The 20,772-nt window shown below is 48.4% G+C and overlaps 2 non-coding genes across 2 annotated transcripts; both read left to right on the forward strand.

Annotated features, from left to right (window-relative positions):
• The first annotated feature begins 7,700 nt into the window (after positions 1–7,700).
• trnat-cgu (transfer RNA threonine (anticodon CGU)) lies at positions 7,701–7,772 on the forward strand. The gene has a single exon. It is a non-coding gene; the product is annotated as a tRNA-Thr (tRNA).
• A 5,059-nt stretch (positions 7,773–12,831) lies between these two features.
• On the forward strand, positions 12,832–13,049 carry LOC137361708 (small nucleolar RNA U3). Its single transcript, XR_010972319.1, has one exon. It is a non-coding gene; the product is annotated as a small nucleolar RNA U3 (small nucleolar RNA).
• Positions 13,050–20,772: the final 7,723 nt, after the last annotated feature.

The following is a 20,772-nucleotide window of genomic DNA, read 5'->3' on the forward strand; positions in this document are numbered from 1 at the left end:
TGACTATGTGCACATTAATCCAAAAAGTCAAGCTGAGAGCGCTATAGGATTCGGGGCCATCGCTGGATTCCACCAGGTGTAGGGTGTCATTGACTGCACCCATGTGACCATCAAGGCTCCTGCAGACCAGCCAGCAGCCTTCAACAGGAAGGGCTTCCACTTGCTCATTGTGCAATTGGTCTCCGACCACTGCAAATGGATCCCATAGGTGTGTGCACAAATCCCGGGAAGCAGCCACAACGCCTGCATACCAAGGCACTCCCAGGTGCCAGAACCTTTCCGCGGCACCATCCGCTTTCAGAGATGGATCCTTGGAGACAAGGGCTACCCACTGAGGACCTGACGACTGACGTCTGTGAGGAACCCACGCACGGATGCAGAGGAGAGGTACAACATCTGCTGCGGGTCAACCCGAGTGACCATCAAGGAGGCCATTGGTCTCCTGAAGATGAGATTCAGGTGCATGGATCTATCCAGTGGAGCCCTTCAGTATGTCCCGGCGTGGGTCTCGCATATCGTGGTGCTTTGCTGTGCACAGCACAATCTGGCATTCCAGAGGGGTGAGGTGTTGACTAATGAGGATATCGTGGAGTGTGATGTCTCCTCTGATGATGAGGATGTGGAGGAGGATGCTGCCCAAGCAGTGCCAGATGAAGCACCTCAGGCACAGCAGGAAAGGGGCCATGAGATACACACAAGGGAGACATGAGACACCCTTATACATTCAAGTTTCCTTTGAGCCTTACCACCTTCTGGAACCACAGCAATAAAGTCTTAGCTTTAAGCAGCCCTGTTGTCGCCTCCTTCCTTCTGCACTGCAGTGTCCAGGTACACATCGCACAGTGACAAGGCCGAAGCTTTGTGAACTCAGGGCTTGGTCCCTCACTTCCAGCCCCTTGGGAGGAAGGGTGCAAATGAAGTCCCAAAGGGTATCAACAATAGGAAGGAGACATAGTGAGAGAGCATCATTTCTTTCTTCCGTGTGACACCAAACGCAACCCTATCCATCTGGAATGCACATTCACCGTGAACCCTAAGTGAATCTGGGTGCTCTTCTGAATTCTTTTCCGGGTGCTCCTACGTGGTGCTCCCCCTGCTCTGTCAGCTGAGGTGGAGACAGGCTGCTGACCTTGCTGCCCCATGGCTTGGGATGACATTGGTGGCCGTCCACTTGCTGCCTGAGGCCTGGAGGGCCCCGGCACACTGAGGGGCTCCTGCACAGGTACAGGGACCCCGCTCTGTCATCGAGGGTGATGGAGGCAGGCACTGGCATCACTTGTGTCACTGGCAGAGAGGCTTTGGAGCTACTGTCCACACCAGGAGCACCCTGAGAGGAGACCCCAGATGTAGCAGCCAGCAGCCCCTCCCCGGTTGGAAGACACACTTGTACCTCCCTGCTGACCTGAGAGGGACGTGGACCTGGTGTAGAGTTCAGGTGCCTCGTCCCCCCTCTCGCCTTGTCACCGCTGGATGGAGCTCATGGACAAAGCGATGGAGTGCAAGTCTGCGCACATCTCCGGCAGCCACTGATTGGTCGGATGGATCTGGCTCTCCATCAGAGTCACCAATCTCTCAAGGAAGGAAGCCAGACACACCCCCATCAGAGACAGTGCAGCATGCAAGGCCTGGATGGACTCCTCCATCATCCGAGCTTGGGTACACATAACCTCCGGCAACTCTGCCAGATGTTGCCTGACCTCTTGCTGCAGCTGCAGCATTTCCCGTGTTGCTGGTGACACCAGAGGCACGTCATCAGCCTGGGACTCAGCATGGGCTTGGCCTCCCACAGACTTCCAACTGCCAGTGGCCTCGGCTGTCACAGCCTCCGTCAGCTGCCCGGGCCTGTCTGTGACGTGCTCACCAGCTTGTGTGCCCAAATCTAACAGCGAGTGGATACCCACCGAGTGAGGGTTTCTGTGCTGGTGGAGGGTGCAGGGGAATGATGTGACGGTGCACCCTCTGAGGCTCCCTCCTCCTCTTCAGAGGTGTCTGGCTGTCCCTCAGTCTCTCCAGCTCTTCGCTCTTGTCGTTCATCCTAGCCTGCATGCGAAAACAGGGACATTGAAGGGTTAGGGTCTGCCCATCGTGACATTCCAACCACCCCTACTGTGCAGCTCCATTGATGCAGTGGTGAACAGATGAGCAGTGTGGGTCCTTTGCAGCGGATGCACCCTTATGCCCCAGGAGATGTTCACTCACTCTCTTAGGTAGGTGTCCCTGTCTCTCCATCAGCTATGGAGCAGCTACTTTGCTGCCCGGCCAGTTCCATGGCCTCCTCCTCCATCGGGATGAGGACATGGAGATAAGGCATCCACTGCCAGTCTTGACATGCTCTTTCCGATTGTGGGCTGTCTTCTCCTGCAGCCACTATGATGAACAAAGTTAGTCTCCCAGCGGGGACAAGCCCAACATCTCTGATGGTGATAGTCCAGCAGTCCATGATGTGGACACACATATTCCTCCTGCATGTGGCCCCTCTCGAGGGACTCTGTGAGTTGATACAATGACTGACGTGCGCCTCCCACCGTGATGCAGCCAAGCCTCAGGCAGCATGTCATGCTGCCCTTCCCCAATACACATGACTGGGTGGTCACTCCCTCTCCACCAAACACTCCCTCTCACTCTGCCATGCGCAATGTCCAAAGGGTCCAAAGTTTTTTGAGTTTGCGCCTGAGCAGCCCGGATCCGGTCATTGACCCACTTCGTGCACTGGATCCATGTCTTGGGGGTGACCCCACGGCTGCTGACTTCACCTACTATCTCAAAGCAGCTTTGCTGAGTCAGGTGGACAGGTCTCCACCTCCCATCCCTGGGGAAGAGGATCTTCCACCTATCTGTTGTCACCTGGAGGCGAACCTGCAGGAAGGCATCGCCAAACCATTGGACCATGGTCACTACAGGCTCGCATTCAGCTCCTTACCTATCAGGCAGCAGAGACAGCAGAACGGGTCCTGGGGCATCAGTGACAGCAGAACAGGTCCTGGGGCAGCAGATGCAGCAGAACAGGTCCTGGGGCAGCAGATGCAGCAGAACTGGTCCTGGGGCAGCAGAGGCAGCAGAACAGGTCCTGGGGCAGCAGATGCAGCAGAACAGGTCCTGGGGCAACGGAGGCTGCAGAACAGGTCCTGGGGCAGCAGATGCAGCAGAACGGGTCCTGGAGCAGCAGAGGCAGCAGAACGGGTCCTGGGGCAGCAGAACGGGTCCTGGGGCAGCAGAGGCAACAGAACGGATTTTGGGGCAGCAGAGGCAGCAGAACGGGTCCTGGGGCAGCAGAGGCAGCAGAACGGGTCATGGGGCAGCAGAGGCTGCAGAACGGGTCCTGGGGCAGCAGAGGCAGCAGAATGGGTCCTGGGGCAGCAGAACGGGTCCTGGAGCAGCAGAGGCACCAGAACGGGTCCTGGGGCAGCAGAACGGGTCCTGGGGCAGCAGATGCAGCAGAACGGGTCCTGGAGCAGTGGAGGCAGCAGAACGGGTCATGGGGCATCAGTAGCAGCAGAATGTGTCCTGGGACAGCAGAACGTGACCTGGGGCAGCAGAGGCAGCAGAACGGGTCCTGGGACAGCAGAACGTGACCTGGGGCAGCAGAGGCAGCAGAACGGGTCCTGAGGCAGCAGAGGCAGCAGAACGGGTCCTGGGGCAGCAGAGGACTCTCAGGAAGTCACTCCTTTAAACCAGGCAGCAGTGAATGCAGGTCTGGCAGTCCTTTCAATATGGTGCCAGCACCTGCCGTTGTGTCAGATGTCGGTGCCATCGGTGCCTGGTTCCCTGCCTCTGGTCCTTGTTTACATGGGCCCCACGCCTCCCCTTCATTAATTGGTCGGCTGCTCCGTGATCGGTGTCGGCCGGCCACATTTCAGTCGTGTGGTGACGACACCCGCTTCCGGTGCCTCTGCCGAGAGCCGCACCGTTAGTTTAAAATTCAGCCCATGGGGTCAAGAGTGGAAAATCTCCCCTCTGATTCTCTCAACTTAAACTGATGGAGACGCCAAATTAAAACTGATGAAACCAGGGATTGTATCCTGGTTCTTCAATCTACTGTTCTCCCAACTGAGCTATTCCATCCTCACTGTGAACTCATCTTCATTGGAGACAAATATAACTCCAGGTGGAATTTCCTCATGCGTTCATTCCTCACTTCAGGGGAATGGGACCCGACCAAATTGTGGAACTCAGATTATGTTAATGTTCTGCTCTTGATATCTTAATATTATCTTGCGTTTGAGCCACTTTTAATCAGGTTCACGGACAAATTCTTCCATCATCCCTTCTCCCACAGTCTCTCTCTCTCATTCATTCTTTATTCCTCACAGTCCAGAAAGAGTTAGGAATCAGAGCTCACTCCCAAACCCTCTGCACACAGACATCTGTCTGTTACCCTGTTTGATCCAAGAGACCAGTCAATAAATTACACTCTTTATAAACACAGAAAGCTGCCTCACAGTGTTGGACAGAGATAAATACACTGAAGTCTTTTGAAAAAATTCATCTTACCGGTTGTTACTGAGCCCACAGAGCAGGACGGGCCCAGGCTCCAGCCCCAGCCTGCGCTGTGTTAGCTGATGCCACCTGGTGTGATACTGAGCCACACGGAGCAGGAAAGGGCCTGGTTGTATTCATGGCCTGTGTTGAGTTAACTGATCCCACTCAGTGTGGTAGGAGCCACACAGAACAGAATGGGCCCAGGCTCCTTCCTCAGCCTGAGGGATGATAGTTCTTCTCACACGTTGTTGTACAGAGCCCCACACAGAACTGGGAAATCTCAGGCTCCATCCCCGGCCTGTGGTATTTTACTTCATCGCACCTGGTATGGTACGGAGTTCCCAGAGCAGGAAAGGTTCAGCTTCCATCTCCGGCCTGTGCTGAATTAGCTGATCTGACCTGGTTGGCACTGAACCGCAATCAGGGAAGGATGGGCCGAGGCTCCATGGCCTGTGGTGTGTTAGTGATTCTCATTTGGTGAGGTACTGAGCACCATATCGAGCAGGATGGGCCTGTGCTCAGTGAGCTGATCTCACCTTGTGTGGTCCTGAGACCCACACACAAAGCAGGACAGGCCTAGGCCTCATCCCCGCCCTGTGTTCAATTAGCGGATCTCAGCCAAAAGATTTTGATAAGGTTCCACACAAGAGGCTTCTCTATAAGATTAAAGTCCCTGGTATCAGTGGTAATATATTGATCTGGATTGGGAACTGACTGGCACGACGTAGGCAGAAAGTAGTTACAGATGGATCTGGATCTGTTTGGAGACCAGTCACCAATGGTATCTCACAGGGATCGGCGTTGGGACTGTTGCTCTTTACTATTTTGATTAATGATCTGGATGTAGGTGTAGGGGGCACCATCTGTAAATTTACAGATGATTTGAAGATCTGTGCGAGTGTTCAGACTGTAGACGATACTCGACTGTTTCAGGCTGATCTTAATGTGTTGGGAGATTGGGTTCATGACTGGTAAATTATGTTTAATTTGGGTAAGTGCAGTGTTATTCATGTGGACAGGGTGAATGCTCAACATTCATACACCCTTCAGGGAAAAACATTAAAGTAGGTGGAAAAAAGAAAATAATTTTGAGCAGAGATCTGGATGTTCCAGTGCACAGATCTCTAAAGGGACAGCAGCAATGCTGTGAAGTGATAGTTGGAGCAAATAGAGGGTTGTGCTGCATTCAGAGGACAGTTGAGTATAAGATGAGGCATATTCTTTCATGGGATGTGAGCGACACTGGCAAGTCCAGAATTTGTTACCCATCCCTAATTGTCCTTGACAAGGTGGCAGTGAGCTCCCTTCTCGAATTGCTGCACTCCATGTGGTGTAGGTACACCCACAGTGCTGTTAGGAAGGGAGATCGAGGATTTTAACCCAGCATCAGTGAATGAACAGCGAAATTGTTGCAGATCAGATGGTGTGTGACTTGGAGGGGAGCTTGCACATGGTGGTGTTTCCATGCATCTGCAGCCCTTGTCCTTCAAGGTGGTGGAGGTCTTTGGTTTGGAAGGTGCTGTCTGCGGAGCCTTGGTGAGTTGCAGCAGTGCATCTGGTAGATGGTACACACTACTGCCACTGTGCGTCAGTGGTGAAGGGAGTGAATGTTTAAGGTGGTGAATGGGGTGACAATCAAGGCGGCTGCTTTGTCCTGAACAGTGTCGAGTTTCTCGAGTATTGCTGGTGCTGCACTCATCCTGGTTTGTGCCTTGTTGACAAGTTTTGGAGAGTCAAAAATCACAAAATTATTACAGTGCAGAAGGAGGCCATTCGGCCCATTGTGTCTGCATAGAAACATAGAACATATAAAGTTTACAGCACAGGCAGGCCAATAAATGAGCCACCCAGCTGAATCCCATTGTCCAGAATTTGGACCGTCGCCCTGCATGTTCAGGTACTTGAGGTGCACATCCAGACTCTTTTTAAATGAGTTGAGGGTTTCTGCCTCAGCCACCCTTACAGGCAGTGAGTTCCAGACTCCCACTGCCCTCTGGGTGAAAAAACCTTTCCTCATCTCCCCTCTAATTGTTCAACACATCACTTTAAATCTATGCCCTCCAGTCACTGACCTCCCTACTGAGGTAAATAGACCCTTCCCATCCATTCTATCCATACCCTCACAATTTTGTACATTTCAATCAAATCTCCCCTCAGCGTCTTCTATTCCAAGGAGAACAACCCCAGTCTATCCAATCTTTCCTCATAGCTGCATTTTTCCAGTCCTGGCAACATCCTCGTAAATCTCCTCTGTCACCTCTCGAGTGCAATTACATCCTTTCTGTAATGAGGTGACCAGAACTGCACACAGAACTCAAGTTGTGGCCTAACTAATGATTTGTACAGTTCCAGGATAACCTCCCTGCTCTTATATTCTATACATCGGCTAATAAAGGAAAGGATTCCATAAGCCTTCTCAACCAACTTATCAACCTATCCTGCTACTTTCAGGGATTTGTGGACATTCACTTCAAGGTCCCTCACTTCCTCCACACCTCTCAGCATTCACCCAGTAATTGTGTCTTCCTTTGCTGTGTCTGACCTCACCAAAGGCATCACCTCACAGTTCTCCAAGTTGAATTCCATTTGCCACTTTTCTGCCCACCTGACCAGTCCATTTCTCCAGCTCTCCGAATGAGCATTTCACCACGTGCCTTGAGCTGAGTTACTCATCGCAGAATTCCCACTATCTGATTTACTCTTGTAGCCAGAGTATGTGAATGAATGGTCCAGTTAAGCTTTTGTCAATGGTAATCCCCAGGATGTTGATGGTGGGGGGATTCAGCGATGGTAATGCTGTTGAACGTCAAAGGGAAATGGTTACATTCTCTCTTGTTGGAGATGGTCATTGCCTGGTACTTATGTGGTGTGAATGTTACTTGCCACTTCGCAGCCCAAGTCTGAATGTTGTCCAGGTCTTGCTGCTTCTGGACACGGACTCCTTCAGTATCCTGTGATGATGCACATAGTCTATTTATATAATCTGCCCAGTAACAACCCAATGTCCACTCTTATATTATTGTACAGATGTGAGAAAAGCTGAGGATGGGAATGGAACGTCTGAATGAAGATTTCATGATGCTGATGATGGAAATGAGGCTGATCTGTTACCCATTCCACAAACCCTCTTTTTTTCTGTGCATGTTTCTCGATGTTGTTTCAACCAAATTGAAAAAGAATCACAAATCCTCCTCTGGAGCCTCAGGTGTCCATTAACAAAAGGCATGGTGGCCAAGTGGTAAGGCGTCAGTCTCGTAAATTGAATATTACGGGTTCAATCCCCGTCCGTGCCTTATGGTTAGTTTCTCACTTTAAATGTGATATTTCCAGAAAACATATCTGTTGCATTTGTTTTCCTGATTGTTGCATCCACCTGGAAATCAGTGTGATGTTGCACTTCATCCTGTGCACTGGGAAGCACATGAGGAGTAGCAACATGGTCCCTCGAGCCTTCTCTGCCACTGATGGAGTGAAAATATCTGAGGTCCAAGCACAGGACCTTAATACTGTGCATTTGCTGGACATTTAACAGAGCGATTCTATTAATCCCACATCCCACACTCCTGTCCTTTCCCCCATTGCTCTGTTAGATTTTCCATGTCAGGTATATATCCAATTCCATTTAGAGTTACCATTGAATCTGCTTCCACTGACCTTTCAGGATTGCATTCCAGACCAGAACAACACACTGCTGAAAAAACAATCTCCTCATCACAACTCAAATTCTTTTGTCAATTACTTTAAATGTGTTTCCTCTGGTTACTGACCCTTCTGTCACTGGCAACACTTTCTCCTTCTTTACTCTATCAGAACTCTTCTGGATTTGCATTTCCTGCTGCCTTTGCTGATATAACAAGGCTGAGCACACATCACCAAAAGGAATATGATTGGCTCTGAATCACTTTTATCTTTCCTGTCAATCTGATGTGGATCTTGTATTTTCCCGGAACCAAACAATCTGAGCAGCAAGTGTGGGTTCCAATGATTCCCATGCTCTGAGAGAGGATGTGATAATGAGCCAGATAGAAGAAAGGAGTGAGATAGAGAGTAAAATAGCCATGGTCTGTTTCCACTAACCCCCGGCCCCCTACTTAAAATGGCATCATTTTCTCCTGCCTCTCCACATTCTAATCCGTTGATCTTTGCAATCCTTTCATCTGGAACATAGAACAGTACAGCACAGTACAGGCCCGTCGGCCCACGATGTTGTGCCAAACGTTTAACCTACTCTAAGTTCAAGCTACCTACATACCCTTCATTCTACTCTCATCCATGTACCTATCCAAGAGTTGCTTAAATGTCCCTAATGTATCTGCTTCTACTACCACCGCTGGCAGTGCATTCCACGCACCCACCACTCTCTGCGTAAAGAACCTACCTCTGACATCTCCCCGAAACCGTCCTCCATCACCTTAAAATTATGCCCCCTGGTGATAGCCCTTTCAACCCTGGGAAAAAGTCTCTGGCTATCCACTCTATCTATGCCTCTCATCATCTTGTACCCCTCTATCAAGTCACCTCTCATCCTTCTTCGTTCCAATGAGAAAAGCCCCAGCTCCCTCAGTCTTTCTTCGTAAAACATACCCTCCAGTCCAGGCAGCATCCTGGTAAATCTCCTCTGCACCCTCTCTAAAGCTTCCACATCCTTCCTGTCATGAGGCGACCAGAACTGAACACAATATTCCAAGTGTGGTCTAACCAGGGCTTTATAGAGCTGCAGCATAACCTCGCGGCTCTTAAACTCAATCCCCCTGTTAATGAAAGCCAACACACCATACGCCTTCTTAACAACCCTATCAACTTGGGTGGCAACTTTGAGCGATCTATGGACATGGGCCCCAAGATCTCTCTGTTCCTCCACACTACCAAGAATCCTGTCTTTAAGCCTGTATTCTGCATTCAAATTCGACCTTCCAAAATGAATCACTTCACACTTTTCCAGGTTGAACTCCATCTGTCCCTTTAATTCCTGTTTCCTAATCCATTGATGTTTCACAATGTACTGAACTGTCCCAATCCATTGATATAACTCAGTCCATAGAATTTCCCAATCCACTGATATTTTCCAGTCCATTGACTTTCCCAATCCATTAATGGTTCCTGTCCATTGACATGCCCAATCCATTTATATTGCCTGTGATTTCAAAGCAACTGTGGAATACAAATAGTATCAGTATTATCAGATACATCGAGACGAGGTGCAATCGCCAAGTGGACAGATGTTGGGTTTATAAAGAAAAAAGCACTGGCTCGGTATTTGTCCAGTCTATCACTGGATCTGAACTGTCAACCGACTGTTTTTCTGTGGGTCTGCTGACTTGTAGATGTGAAGAACCATTGGATGTTTCTCAATCCTCTGACTTTTCTCATTCTTGTGCCATATTTGTTCCTTTGGGTTCACCAGTGAAGAGAATTATTCCCTATTACATTTGGTGAAGACTTTAATAACCTCACATCCTTGTGTCTCACCATCTCAGGTCAAACTCCCGACAGAAACTTTAAACATTTAACTATTCTGCTGGAAACATTTTCAAGGGCGCAGCCATTCCTTCACTACGCTTCCTTCTTTGACATGTGATTGAGAAATATGTGTGTAATGGAGAGAGAGAGAGTGAAAAAAAAAGAGATAGTGCGATAGAAAGTTAGAGGACCAGCTAAAGACCGATAGAGAGAGAGAGGAAGAGAGAGGTAAAGCGATAGACAGAGAGAGAGAAGGAGAGAGAGTCATTGAGTCATGGAGTCTCTACAGTACAGGAAGTCATTTTGTCCATCAAGCCCATGTAAATCAATCCATTCAGTCCCATTCCCCCGCTCTATCCCCATCGCCCTGCAAGTTATCTAAACCTGTCATATTTATTATAATCTTGTACATGTCTATCAAATCTCCCCTCAATCTCCTTTGCTGCAGGGAGAACAACCCCAGCTTCTCCAACCTAACCTTACAGTTAAAATCCCTCATGTCTGGTACCATTCTGATAAATCTCCTCCACCCTCTCAAGGGCACTCACATCCCTCCAAACGTGTGTTGACTAGAATTGGATGCAATTCTCTGGTTGTGGCCCAACTAGAAATTTATACATATTCTGCATAGCTTCCCTACTTTTGTCATTTGGCGGAATGCCTCATCACCAGAACTTTCAAACAAGCACCAAGACGTAGCTTGGCTGGTGGTGAGAAGGGCTCTCCCCGTCAGATCCTTCATGCACACCCGAAGTCTCGCCCCCTCCGCATAATGTCCCCGCGGTGCATGTGGTGGGGATGAGACGGTCGCCCACCTCCTCCTGGAATGTGTCTTCGCAAAGCAGGTGTGGAAAGAGATGCAGTGGTTTTTGTCGAGGTTCATCCCAAGCAGCTCTGTAACACAGGAGTCTGTTCTCTACGGGCTGTTCCCAGGGACGCACACCGAAACAAACATCAACTGCTGCTGGCGGACTATCAATTCGGTGAAAGACGCCCTTTAGTCTGCACGAAACTTGCTGGTCTTCCAGCGCAAAGAGTTGTCCACCACTGAATGTTGCAGACTGGCACATTCCAAGGTCCAGGACTACGTGCTGAGGAACGCACTAAAGCTTGGGGCAGCCGCAGCAAAGTTTCAATAGGGAAAGACCACAGTGTAAGGTCCCCCCCACCAAGCTGAACTGAGGGGCTGGATCCATGGGAAACGCCTCGAACTGTATCGTTGATATTTTCATTTGCTGTAAATGTAAAACTGTAATTGGCATGACAATAGTGAAATGGAAGGGTTGTGAAGAAACTCATGATAGTATAGAAGGAAACTGATCTCCCTTGCAATGTTTGTATTTTTGGTGCTGTTTGAAACTGTTTGGCAATGTAATTTTTGCAGATTTGTATGAAGAAAGTATATTTTGGAAATAAAAAAAAAAGCTCTGCAACACAGGCATAAGAGGGGTGACAATTCCAGGCAGTGGAGGCACTCAGGTAAATGCCTTCCTGTACATGGACGACGTCGCTGTCTTCTGCTCGGATCTGCTGTCCGTTCGCTGACTGATGAGCTTCTGCGACCAGTTCGAACTGACCTCAGGAGCTAAAGTAAATCACGGCAAGATTGAGGCCATGATTTTTGGAAATTGGGCCGACCGATCCTTTGTCCCCTTTCCCGTCAGGTCAGACTACCTGAAGGTGCTGGGCATATGGTTTGCATGGGCTGGGGCTTGTGCCAAAACCTGGAAGGAGCGAGTAGCCAGGGTACACCATAAGCTGAGCATGTGGGAGCAGCGATCTCTTGGCTGGTGGTGAGAAGGGCCCTCCCCGTCAGATCCTTTCTGCATTCCCGGAATCTCACCGCCTCCGCATGCTGCCCTCGAGGTGGCTGTGGTTTTTTTAATTTCCAAAATATACTTTATTTATAAAAATCTGGAAAAATTACATTGCCAAACAGTTTCAAACAGCACCAACAATACCAACATTGCAAGGGAGATCAGTTTCCTTCAATACAATCATGAGTTGCTTCACAACCCTTCCATTTCACATTTGTCATGCCAATTACATTTTTTTCATTTTACAGCAAATGCAAATTTTCCCGATACAGTTCGAGGGGTTTCCCATGGATCCAGCCCCTCAGTTCAGCTTGGTGGGGGACCTTACACAAGGTAGCTATGGTGTGGAAGAGACTGTTGCCCACCACCTTCTGGGGCAGCCGCTGCAAAGGTTCAATGGGGAAAGACCACTGTGTAAGGTCCTCCCGCCAAAGTGAACTGAGGGGCTGGAACCTGTGTAAAACCCCTCGGGCTGTATACACCAAAATGGAATGCAAGGGTTGTGAGGCAACTCACTCCTGTATTAAAGAAAACTGATTTCCATCGCACGGTTTCGAATGTCAACTTGGTGCTGTTTTGAATTGTGTTGTAATGTATTTTCTTACATATTTTATATTTTATGAATAACATTGCTATCTGTCCTAACTACTTTTTTAAATTTCCAAAGTATACTTTAATCATAAAAATATGTTAAAAAATACATTACAAAACAGTTCCAAAAAGCACCAAGTCAAACAACACAAAGAGTGCTGACTCTGCCCCATTAGTCATGTGTGATTCTTGTGGGCGAGTGTTCACTGCCCCTGCGCTGGCAGAAAGTATAAGAACCGGCTCTGTTGCAAAGTGCAACAATACAGCCCCGCCTCGCCCCACGGCGAAACATAATTTGAACATTGTTAGATTGTTTCTCTTCTTGGTTTGTTACTTGGTTAAAATATTATCTCCTTGGCAGATTCATTGTCATCGCAGCTTTATCTATTGAAAACCAATTTTTGAAGTCTGATTGTGTTTTCCACATGTGCACTGTGATTTGGATCTCTGGTATTGCCAGGCGAGCTTGGGGGTTTACATCATTAAGACCATACTCTTAGGGATCATTTCTATAGTTTCCTCTTAGAGAAATGTGTTTTTAAAGTGTTTGGTCTCACAAACTACGAGGAGGATTTGTCATGTTCTCTTCTGAGCAGGAAGTAGAACTTGAGTGTTGCTTTTCAGCAGCTGCTCTCTGTCATTGATGAATGTTCCTTCTCTCTCTTGTGGAGTGCTGGAGGAAGAGAACACAGTCTGAGTGGTTTGCTTGTGATAGTAAGAATAGTTATTTTGTCTTTACTTCACTTCTTTTTCTTGACAGTTTAATTGTTAACGGTACCGGAATAAATGTTTAACAGGTTCAAACAAGCACCACGATATTGCTTGGCTGGTGATGAGAAGGGTCTTATCCATCACATCCTTCATGCACGCCCCGAGTCTCATTGCCTCTGCACGCTGCTCTCGAGTTAAATGGGGAAAAGTTTTTTTTAGGTACTTGGTGTCTCATTTTGCTTTTTCTCAAGCTGCTGCTAATGCGTTGAAGTTTTTTAAAATTATTTTTACTTCCGAAATATACTTTATTCATAAAAATCTGCAAAAAATACATTACAAAACAGTTCCAAATGGCACCAGTCAGGCAATACAAAGAGTGCAGAGGTGATCAGTTTCCTTCAATACAGGAGCGAGTTGCCTCACAACCCTTCCATTTCATTTTACATGCCATGTACATTTTACAGCCAACAAATATTTTCCAGATACAGTTTGAGGGGTTTTCCATGGATCCAGTTCCTCACTTGGTGGGGGCACCTTACACAGTGGTCTTTCCCCATTGAGCCTTTGCCGGGGCTGCCCCAAGCTTTACTGCGTCCCTCAGCACGTAAGTCCTGGACCTTGGAATGTGCCATTCTGCAACATTCCGTCGTGGACTATTCATTGCGCTGGAGGACCTGCATGTTTCAGGCAGACCAAAGGGCGTCTTTCACTGAATTGATAGTCCTCCAGCAGCAGTTGATGTTTATCTCGGTGTTCGTCCCTGGGACCAGCCCGTAGAGTACAGACGCCTGTGTTACAGAGCTGCTTGGGATGAACCTCGACAAAAACCACTGCATCTCTTTCCATACCTGCTTTGCAAAGGCACATTCCAGGAGGAGGTGGGCAACCGTCTCTTCCCCACCACAGCCACCTCGAGGGCATTGTGTGGAGGGAGTGAGACTTCGGGCGTGCAGGAAGGATCTGATGGGGAGGGCTCTTCTCACCACCAGCCAAGTTACATCTTGGTGCTTGTTTGAAAGTTCTGCTGATGAAGCATTCCGCCAAATGACTTTGGCAGTCTTCTCGGGGAACCATCCGACAGGATCCACCTTCTCCTTTTCCCGTAGGGCCTTGAGGACATTCCGTGCAGACCACTGCCTGATGGATTGGTGGTCAAAGGTGTTTTTCCTCAGAAACTTTTCCACGAGGGATAGATGGTATGGCACAGTCCAACTGGATGGAGCTTTCTGCGGCAATGTGACCAGGCCCATCCTTCGCAACACTGGGGACAGATAGAATCTCAGCATGTTGTGACACTTGGTGTTTGCGTACTGGAGGTCTACACACAGCTTGATGCAGCCGCACACGAAGGTAGTCATCAGGATGAGGGCGATGTTGGGTACTTTTTTCCCGTCCTTATCCAGCGGTTTGAACATCGTGTCCCTCCGGACCCAGTTCATTTTGGATCCCCAGATAAAGTGGAAAATGGCTCAGGTGACTGTCACAGCGCAGGAGTGGGGTATGGGCTAGACCTGCGCCACGGACAGCAACAACGTGAGTGCCTCTCACCTGATGACCAGGTTCTTACCATTAATGGAGAGAGATCGCTGCTCCAACATGCTAAGCTTATGTTGGACCTTGGCTGCTCGCTCCTTCCAGGTTTTGGTGCACGCCCCGTCCCTTCTGAAACATATCCCCAACACCTTCAGGTACTCTGACCTGACGGTGAAGGGGACAAAGGATCAGTCAGCCCAGTTCCCAAAGAACATGGAGTTGCTCTTGCCGTGGTTAACTTTGGCTCCCAAGGCCAGTTCGAACTGGTCGCCGACGCTCATCAGTCTGCGCACATACCGCGGGTCCAAGCAGAAGACGGCGACGTCATCCATGCACAGGGAGGTTTTAACCTGAGTGCCTCCACTGCCTGGGATTGTCACCCTCTTGTGCTCGCATCCTTCCTAACAGACTCAGCAAAGGGTTCAATACAGCAAACAAACAAGACCGGGGAGAGAGGACAGCCCTGTCTGACTCTAGATTGGATTCCCACCCATTGATTGAGACTGCGCTGCTGATGTTTGTGTAGAGCAGTTTGATCCAATTGCAGATTTCCTCCCCAAACCCCATTTTGGAAAGCACATCCATCAAGTAGGTGTGCGGTATCTTGTCAAAAGCCTTCTCCTGGTCCAAGCTGATGAGGCAGATGTCCACCCTCATGTCCTGCACATAGGCGATCGTCTCCCTGAGTAGCGCGAGACTCAGAGATCTTCCTGCTGGGTCTCGTGCAGATCTGGTCAGGGTGAATCACCAACTCCAGAGCAGACTTGACTCGACTGGCTATGACTTTTGACAGAATCTTGTAGTCAGCATTAAGCAGTGAGATGGGCCACCAATTTCTGAGTTCTACCCTCTCCCTCTTCCGCTTGTGGATGATGCCTTTCCTCATGGATTCTGACATGCTGCCAACTAGGAGCATACTCTCGCATACTTCCAGCAGGTCCGGGCCGACCCAGTCCCACAGTGCCGAGTACAGCTCGACCGGTAAGCCGTCACTTCCAGGTGTTTTACTCGTCTCAAAGGACTTGACGGCCTTTGTCAGCTCATTCAGAGTTAGCGGCTTGTCCAGTCTCTTCCTCATGATGTCATCTAAGACCTCTGTGATAGATGACAGGAAGGACTGGGAGGCTTTGCTGTCTGTGGGCTTCGTGTTGTACAGCCCAGCATAAAAGAATTTGCTGATCCTTAGTATGTCGGACTGCGAATACATTACCGAGCCATCCTCTTCCTTCAGGCTGCTGATAACAGAGCTCTCTCTCTGTACCTTTTGGAAGGAGTAACGTGAGCATGTCTCATCCTGCGCAATGGATTGGTCTATGGACCAGAATATGATCTTGGAATCCTCTTTGACAAAGAGCGAGGCCTGCTGGCTCTTCACCTCCTGGAGGTCCTCCTTGACCCCGACCCCCATCGTCTGCAGCTGGAGCACATTTTGCATACTTGTCTGGAGTCGGGACATTTCTCTCTGTCTCGCTCTCGCCCTCTGAACACCTTTGAAGCTAAAGAACCTCTTGATGGTTACTGGAGAACCATTTAGTAGGGTGTTGGTAGACTGTGTAGCACCCTTGCCGAAAACAAAAGCGATCACCAATATATACTCACTAGCATGGATATGGCTACTCGATTCCCAGAGACCATTCCCTTTAAGACAATTACTGCTAAGGCAGTAGTAGATAAGTTAACCCAATTCTTTACTAGATATGGATTACCAATTGAATTCCAATCAGATCAAGGTTCCAATTTTATGTCTAAGATATTTCAAGAAGTTATTTTTTTTTAAATTCATTCATGCGATATGGCCGTCTTTGGCCAGGCCAGCATTTATTACCCATCCCTAATTGCCCTTGAGAAGGTGGTGGTGAGCTGCCTTCTTGAACCACTGCAGTCCATTTGGGGTAGTTATACCCACAGTGCTGTTAGGAAGGGAGTTCCAGGATTTTGACCCAGCGACAGTGAAGGAACGGCGATCTAGTTCCAAGACAGGATGGTGTGTGACTTGGAGGGGAACTTACAGGTGGTGGTGTTCCCATGTATTTGCTGCCCTTGTCCTTCTAGTTGGTACAGGTCGCGGGTTTGGAAGGTGCTGTCTCAGCAGCCTTGGTGCATTGCTGCAGAACATCTTGTCGATGGTACACACTTCTGCCACTGTGCGTCGGTAATTTGGGTATAAAGTTAAAGTCTTCAGCATACTACCCACAGACACAGGGAGCTTTAGAAAGGTACCATCAAACTTTCAAAACAATGATCAGAGCATACTGTCATGAATATCTCCATGATTGAGATAAAGGGCTAGACTTCTTTTTGCCACTGGACATTCACCAAATGAGTTTACAGGTTTTAGTCCTTTTGCATTAGTTTACGGACATGAGATAAGAGGTCCTCTAAAATGAATCAAAGAAAGGTTTTAAGAACAGAGGGATGAATCTTTTCTGCTAGACTATGTACCCATGTTCCAGGAACGCCTCATGAAAGCTTGTAATGTGGCTCAGGAACACCTTTAAGCACCCCAAACCACTATCAATAAATGGGTACACAAGCATGCAAAGACCCGAACATTTCAAACAGGGGATGAAGTGTTCATATTATTATTATTAACTTTACAGGGTGAATCATTAAAAGCACGGTTCAGTAGTCTGTATAATGTGGTCAAAAGAATTGGTAAGGTAAATTATTTGATTGACCCCCCCGCCCCCCCCACCCAGATCACTGGAAGAGTCTACTGTGTCATATCAATATGTTAAAGCAATATTATCACAGGGAAGAGGATAAGCCAGTACAGGTATGTCAAGTAGAAGGGGCCATGAAGAAAGAAAGGGATAGATAGTGAGGATGAGACAGAAGGAGGCCCAGACAATTCTCAAATTGAACCTCCTACTATCCATTTAGCTAATACGGAACTGCTAGGAAGATTGGACACCAAGCTTTCGTACTTACATGCATAAGAACGATAAAACATAACAAGGCTACTCACAGCATTTAAAAGAGTCTGTTCCCGGTGAGCGCGGGAACAGGCGAGAGGAGCCGGGATATAAAATAGCCGAGACCCGAGGCCCGAGACCAGAAGCAGCGGCGGTGAGAGGGGCAGCAGGCGAGAGGAGCCGGGATGGAAAAGAGCCCAGACCTGAGGCCCGAGACCAGAAGCAGTGGTGGTGAGAGGGGAGCAGGCGAGAGGAGCCGGGATGGAAAATTGCCGAGACCTGAGGCCCGAGACCAGAAGCAGTGGTGGTGAGCGCGCTCTGTTCAGTGGACCTGCTTGACCAACAAAATCGAAGTGTGACGTCACAGGAGAGCTGGTAAGTGATTGGTAGGTATTTCTTCCGTGTCTCTTTTTGTTTTGGCCAAGTGATTTAAATCAGGAAACGTCATTACAGGTTAAGAGTGCACTTAAATAATGCATTTTTTAAATACATGATCCAAATTAATTAATTGAATAGAATAGAGATGGCTGGGCAGACAATGTGTTGCAGCTGTAGTATGTGGGAGCTGGTCGACGCTGGTGTGATCCACAGTGACCACATCTGTAGCAAGTGTTGGTTGCTCGAGGAACTTCGGCTCAGAGTTGATTAACTGCAGTCTAAGCCACGGACACTGCGTCACATCAGGGAGGGGGAGTTCCCTGGACACTGTGTTTCAGGAGACATTCGAACCATTTTCACATCCAATTTGGACTGTGGTCAGGGACAGGAGGGTGTGACTGCGATTGAGGCAGGTATGGGAATCAAGAATTTAGCTTTGGAGGAGCCTCAGTCAGTGCCCTTATCCAATAGATACGAGGTTCGTGCTCCCGGTGCGGATGTGGGCACAGACTGCAGGGAGGATGAGCAAACTGACCACAGCACCATGGTTCAGAGTGCCATTCAAGTGCGGGGAGAAAGAGAAATGGAGTTGTCGTCGGGGATAGCACAGTTAGGGGAGTAGATACTGTTCTCTGCAGCAAAGATAGAGAGTCCCAAAGGCTGTGTTGCCTACCTGGTGCCAAGGTTTAATGGCATCTCTTCTGGGCTACAGAGGAACTTGGAGTGGGAGGGAACGGATCCTGTTGTTGTGATCCACGTAGGTACCAACGACATAGGTCGGACTAGGAAAGAGATTCTGCTGAAGGACTATGAACAGCTCGGGGCTAAATTAAAAAGCAGAACCACAAAGGTAATAATCTCCGGATTACTATCTGAACCACGTGCAAATTGGCACAGGGTAAATAAGAATAAAGAAGTAAATGCAAGACTCAAAGATTGGTGTGGGAGAAATGGGTTCCGATTCATGGGCCACTGGCACCAGTACTGGGGAAAGAGAGAGCTGTTCTGTTGGGATGGGCTTCACTTGAACCATGCTGGGACCAGTGTCCTGGCGAATCGTGTTACTAAGGTTGTAGATAAGGCTTTAAACTAAATAGGGGGGGAGGAAGGTTCAATTGCAGGGAAGTTAAAAAAGTCAAAAAGTAACGAGAGAGCTGAGGTGCAGGGTCGTGAAGAGGCATACATTAATCAGAGTGTGACAGGAAGGGACAGAGAATACAAGCACAAGAGTACAGCAGAAATTAGAACCAGAGTAGGTAAAAATGGTAAAAAGTCAAAGCTTAAGGCTCTTTATTTGAATGCACGTAGCATTTGTAACAGGGTAGATGAGCTGACGGCGCAGATAGAATTAAATGAATATGATTTGATAGCTATCACAGTGACGTGGTTGCAGGATGACCAGGACTGGAAACTCAATGCTCAAGGATATTCAACGTTCTGGAAGAGTAGGCGCTTTTTTTTTTGCGAGGAGCATCCTTGACAGAACGGGGTGCGGAGCGGACTTTCAGCTGAGCGGTCAATTTCAGTAAGTTACAAGTTAATCCCTTTTTTGTCTCGGAGGACCGGGGACTGCTGGGTAGGGGAAAACTATTTATTTGGGCAGTTTTAAAATCTTTGTCTTTTGCGAGGAGCAGCCTTGACAGAACGGGGTGCGGAGCGGACTTTCAGCTGAGCGGTCAATTTCAGTAAGTTACAAGTTAATCCCTTTTTTGTTTCGGAGGACCGGGGACTGCTGGGTAGGGGAAAACTATTTATTTGGGCAGTTTTAAAATCTTTGTCTTTTGCGAGGAGCAGCCTTGACAGAACGGGGTGCGGAGCGGACTTTCAGCTGAGCGGTCAATTTCAGTAAGTTACAAGTTAATCCCTTTTTTGTTTCGGAGGACCGGGGACTGCTGGGTAGGGGAAAACTATTTATTTGGGCAGTTTTAAAATCTTTGTCTTTTGTGAGGAGCAGCCTTGACAGAACGGGGTGCGGAGCGGACTTTCAGCTGAGCGGTCAATTTCAGTAAGTTACAAGTTAATCCCTTTTTTGTTTCGGAGGACCGGGGACTGCTGGGTAGGGGAAAACTATTTATTTGGGCAGTTTTAAAATCTTTGTCTTTTGCGAGGAGCAGCCTTGACAGAACGGGGTGCGGAGCGGACTTTCAGCTGAGCGGTCAATTTCAGTAAGTTACAAGTTAATCCCTTTTTTGTTTCAGAGGACCGGGGACTGCTGGGTAGGGGAAAACTATTTATTTGGGCAGTTTTAAAATCTTTGTCTTTTGCGAGGAGCAGCCTTGACAGAACGGGGTGCGGAGCGGACTTTCAGCTGAGCGGTCAATTTCAGTAAGTTACAAGTTAATCCCTTTTTTGTTTCGGAGGACCGGGGACTGCTGGGTAGGGGAAAACTATTTATTTGGGCAGTTTTAAAATCTTTGTCTTTTGCGAGGAGCAGCCTTGACAGAACGGGGTGCGGAGCGGACTTTCAGCTGAGCGGTCAATTTCAGTAAGTTACAAGTTAATCCCTTTTTTGTTTCGGAGGACCGGGGACTGCTGGGTAGGGGAAAACTATTTATTTGGGCAGTTTTAAAATCTTTGTCTTTTGCGAGGAGCAGCCTTGACAGAACGGGGTGCGGAGCGGACTTTCAGCTGAGCGGTCAATTTCAGTAAGTTACAAGTTAATCCCTTTTTTGTTTCGGAGGACCGGGGACTGCTGGGTAGGGGAAAACTATTTATTTGGGCAGTTTTAAAATCTTTGTCTTTTGCGAGGAGCAGCCTTGACAGAACGGGGTGCGGAGCGGACTTTCAGCTGAGCGGTCAATTTCAGTAAGTTACAAGTTAATCCCTTTTTTGTTTCGGAGGACCGGGGACTGCTGGGTAGGGGAAAACTATTTATTTGGGCAGTTTTA

The sequence above is a fragment of the Heterodontus francisci genome, unplaced genomic scaffold, assembly GCF_036365525.1.
Source record: "Heterodontus francisci isolate sHetFra1 unplaced genomic scaffold, sHetFra1.hap1 HAP1_SCAFFOLD_91, whole genome shotgun sequence".
NCBI lineage: Eukaryota > Metazoa > Chordata > Chondrichthyes > Heterodontiformes > Heterodontidae > Heterodontus > Heterodontus francisci.